We start from the raw sequence: 4593 nt of genomic DNA, 5'->3' as shown, positions 1-4593 counted from the left end.
GCTTCGAACAAGTCTATGGGTACCATTTTTTTCCAACAACATTTGCTCATTTTGTGTCTCTGTATTGCATTTTGTTAATTCTCACAACATTTCACACTTTTTCTTTTTTGTTATATTTATTATGGAGATTTATGATCAGAGATCTTTAATGTTCCTATTATGATTGCTTTGGGATGCCACAAATCATGGCCATATAAGAGGATGAATGTAATCAATAAATGCTGTATGTGTTCTGACTGTTCCACCAACTAGCCACTTCCTCATCTCACTCCCTCTCCTTGGGCCTCTCTATTCCCTACGACACAACAATATTGAAGTTAGGCTAATTATTACAATGGCCAAAATATTAGCCAAGTTGTGAATGCAATGGAAAAGTTATTGAAGGAAATTAAAAGTGCCACTCTAGTGAACACATAAATAATAAGAAATGAAACAGCTTTCTTGCTGATATGGAGAAAGTGTTAGTGGCATGGATAGATGGTCAAACCAGCCACAACATTCTCTTAAGCCAAAGCCTAATCTGAAACAAGACGCTAAGTCTCTTTAATTCTATGAAGGCTGAGAGAGGTGAGGAAGCTTCAGAAGAAAGGTTTGAAGCTAGCAGAGGCTGTTTTATAAGGTTTAGGGTGAAAAATCCATCTCTTTAACATAAAAGTGCAAGGTGAAACAGCAAGTGCTGATGTAGAAGCTGCAGCAATTTATCCAGAAGATCTAGCTAAGGTAATTAATGAAGGTGGCTTCACTAAACAACAGATTTTTCCATTTTAATGAAACAGTTGTATACTATAAGAAGATGCCATCTAGAACTTTCTTATAGCTAGAGAGGAAAGTCAATGACTGGCTTCAATGTTTCAAAGGATAGACTGGCTCTCTTGTTAGGGGCTAATGCAGCTGATGACTTATATTAAAGCCAATGCTCATTTAGCATTACAAAAATCCTAGGGCACTTTTGAATTATGCTAAATCAACTTTGCCTGTGCTTGTAAATGGAACAAGAAAACCTAGATGACAGCATACATTTTTACAACATGGTTTACTGAAAATTTTAAGCCCATCATTCAGACCTACTGCTCAGAAAATAATTTCCTTTCAATATATTACCACTCAAAATATTACACCGTGGCCCGGTTGGCATGGCTCAGTGGTTGAGCATCAACCTATGAACCAGGAGGTCATGGTTCAATTCCCAGTCAAGGCACATGCCTCAGTTGTGGGCTCGATCCCCAGTGTGGGGCATGCAGGAGGCAACCGGTCAATGATTCTCTCTCATCATTGATGTTTCTATCTCTCTCTCCTTCTACCTTCCTCTCTGAAATCAATAAAACATATATTTAAAAAATATATTAGACCTTGTCACTCAAGAGCTCTGATGGATATGTATAATAAGACTAACATTTTCATGCCTGCAAACATAATATTCATTCTATAGCCCATATATCTAGGAGTAATATAGACTTTCAAGTCTTATTTGAGAAATAAAATTTTAAGGCAGTAGCTTCCATAGATAGTGATTCTTTGATGGATTTTGACAGAGAAGTTGGAACACTTTCTAGAAAGGATTGAGCATTCTACTAGTAGATGCCATTAAGAATATTTCAGAAGAGGTCAAAATATCAACATTAACAGAAGTTTGAAAGAAGTTAATTCCAACATTCATGAAAGACTCTGAGAGGTTCAAGACTTCAGTGGAGGAAGTAATTGCAGATGTGGTGGATATAGCAAGAGAATTAGAATTAGAAGTGGTTCCTGAAGATGTGATTGAATTGCTATAATCTCTTGGTAAAACTTGAATGGATGAGGAGTTGCTTCTTATGGATGAGCAAAGAAAGTGGTTTCTTGAGATGGAATCTACTCCTGGTGAAGATGTGAAGATTATTGAAATAACAACAAAGGATTTCAAATATTTTATAAACTTAGTTGATAAAGCAGGAGCAAGGTTTTAAAGGATTGACTCCAATTTTAAAAGAAGTTGTAATGTGGGTAAAATGCTATCAAACAGCATTGCATTCTGCAGAGAAATTGTTTGTGAAAGAAAGAGTCCAGCCTGCCCAGCATGGCTCAGTGGTTGAGAGTCAACCTATGAACCAGGAGGTCACAGTTCAATTCCAGTCAGGGCACATGCCTGGGTTGTGGACTTGATGCCCAGTGGGGGTGTGTAAGAGGCAGTCAACCAATGATTCTCTCTCATCATTGATGTTTCTATCTCTCTCCCTCTCCTTTCCTCTCTTAAATCAATAAAATTTATTTTTTTAAAAAGAAAGAAAGTCAGTCCATGGGGAAAATTTTATTATAATATTTTAAGAAATTTTTGCAGCCACCCCCACCTTTAGCAATGACCACCTTGATTAGTCAGTAGCTAGCAACATTGAGGCAACTCTCTGAAAGCTCAGGTGACAGCATTTTTTAGCAATAAAGTATTTTAAAATTATGTACATGCATTGTTTTTGTTTTTGTTTTTTTTAGACGCAATGCTATTACACACTTAATACACTATAGGATAGTGTAAACATAACTTTTTTATGCACTGGGAAACCAAAAATTTATGTGACTTGCTTTATTGCAATATTTCCTTTATTGCAGTGGTCTGGAATAGAACCCACAGTATTTCCAAGGAATGCTTGTACACTGCCCACAGTACTTGATTACTATTAGGAAATTACATCTATACTAATAAAAGGGTAATATGCTAATTAGACCAGAGGTCTTCTGGACATCCTTCCTGACAAAGCCTGGGCCAGAAGGAAGCTGCCTGGGTCCCGGGTGCCTGCCTGTGGGGCCGGAGCGAAGCCACCCAGGTCCCTGGGTGAGCTGCACCCACATCTACAGCACCCTGGACCAGATGGCCCACAAGATCAACCAACCCACAGCAAATGCTCCACCTAATCGTGACTGACCTCGTGGCTCAGGGCCTGGACATCCCGCTACTGGACAACGTCATCAACTTCAGCTTCCCGGCCAAGGGCAAGCTCTTTCTGCACCACATGGGTCATGTGGCCGGGCTGGTCGAAGTGGCACAGCCTACTTTTTGGTGGCCCCAGATGATGTCCCCAACCTGCTGGACCTCCACCTGCTCCTGGGCCATGCCTTCACCCTCGCCCACCCCCACAAGGAGCCCTCAGGTGCAGTCAGTGTGGACAGCGTGCTGGGCCAGGTGCCACAGAACATGTTGGACGATGAGGACTCTGGCCTGTGGAAAACCCTGGAGGTGTCACTGCGGCTGCAGGGCCTGGGCTGCATGGCCGACAACGCCCAGCAGCAGTATGTGTGCTGGCAGCCTGCACCCTCAACCAGAGTCCATCAAGTGGGCCAAGGAGCTGGACCTCACAGTGCTGGGCCTGCACCCCCTCTTCAGCTCCAGCTTCGAGGAGGAGGAGCTGCAGCGGCTGAGGCTGGTGGACAGCATCAAGCAGTACTGCTCACAGGCAACCATCTTTGAGATCAACGCCTCCAGCCAGGACCTGAGCAGCCAGGTGATGCGGCCAAGCAGCAGAAGGACTGAAAGGCCATCGCCAGCTTCCAGCAGGGCTGGGTAGGAGCGGCAGGAGGGCCTGGCTGGCCTAGCCACGAGCTGCCCAACGCGGCAGGTGGAGTAGCCTGGGAAAGAGGAGGAGGAGGAGAATCAGGAGGAGGAGAGAGAGCATGGAGGACGTCTTCACAGGGGCTGTGGGCTGGAAACAGCAGCAGCCAGGACCTGAGCAGGGAGCCAAGAGGTGGAAGGAGGAGGCCCGGCCACTGGACCAGGATTTCTATGTCCCCTATCAGCCCAAGGACTTTGACAGTGAATGGGGTCTGAGCGTTGGAGGGGACAGGGGCGCCTCTGAGCAGCAGGTGGCTGGCGCTGTCCTGGACCTGATGGGGGATGAGGCCCAGAACCTGACCAGGGGCCGGCAGCAGCTCAAGTGGGACCAGAAGAAGAATTGGTTTCTGGGACAGTCAGGACAAGAGGACAGGAAGAAGGTCAAGACAGAACGTGGTCACTACATCAGCAGCTCCTATAAGCGGGACCTCTACCAGAAGTGGAAGCAGAAACAGAAAATAGCCATATGCTCAACACCTGAGCCCCAGTGGGCCGCTAGCATTTGGCCCTGTCAGAGGCATTGTTTGGGCTGGATCCAGTCAAGGCATGTGTAGGAGGTAACTAATTGATATGTCTTTCTCACATCCATGTTTCTCTCTGTGTCTCTCACCTTCCCTTCTACTCTAAAAATCAATGAAAAATGTCCTCAGGTGAGAGTTAACAAAAAATCAATATGCATACATACACACATATACAAAAATACATGAATATTGGGGGACTGGACAGCAGGGCCCCACAGGTCTATGAATTTTGTGCACCAGGCCTCTAGTCCCTAAATAAAATTAAAGGAAAATGCCAGAGCCTTTTCCCCTGGGCAGTATTAGTGTGAGCCTGACAATTACTGACAGCTAGTCAGAACAGTTTGTGTTTTTGCTCTCTAGGCTTCTCCTAATTATGAATAATAATTCCATCAATCATGCACTAGAAACAAGTAAATTATCCAACAGCACATCATAATCAGTTGCATCAAAGAGCCTTTTAGGAAGACCTCATGTGGCTTTGTGTTAACTTCCCCA

At 44.2% G+C, this 4593-nt stretch overlaps 1 pseudogene; it reads left to right on the top strand.

The window, feature by feature from the left end:
- The first annotated feature begins 201 nt into the window (after positions 1-201).
- On the top strand, positions 202-4131 carry LOC114228760 (tigger transposable element-derived protein 1-like; annotated as a pseudogene).
- The last annotated feature ends 462 nt before the right edge of the window (positions 4132-4593 follow it).

The sequence above is a fragment of the Eptesicus fuscus genome, chromosome 1 (assembly GCF_027574615.1).
Source record: "Eptesicus fuscus isolate TK198812 chromosome 1, DD_ASM_mEF_20220401, whole genome shotgun sequence".
NCBI classification, from domain to species: Eukaryota; Metazoa; Chordata; class Mammalia; order Chiroptera; family Vespertilionidae; genus Eptesicus; species Eptesicus fuscus.
Note: the sequence above shows the minus strand (reverse complement) of the source record. Positions and strands in the feature narration are given on the sequence as shown.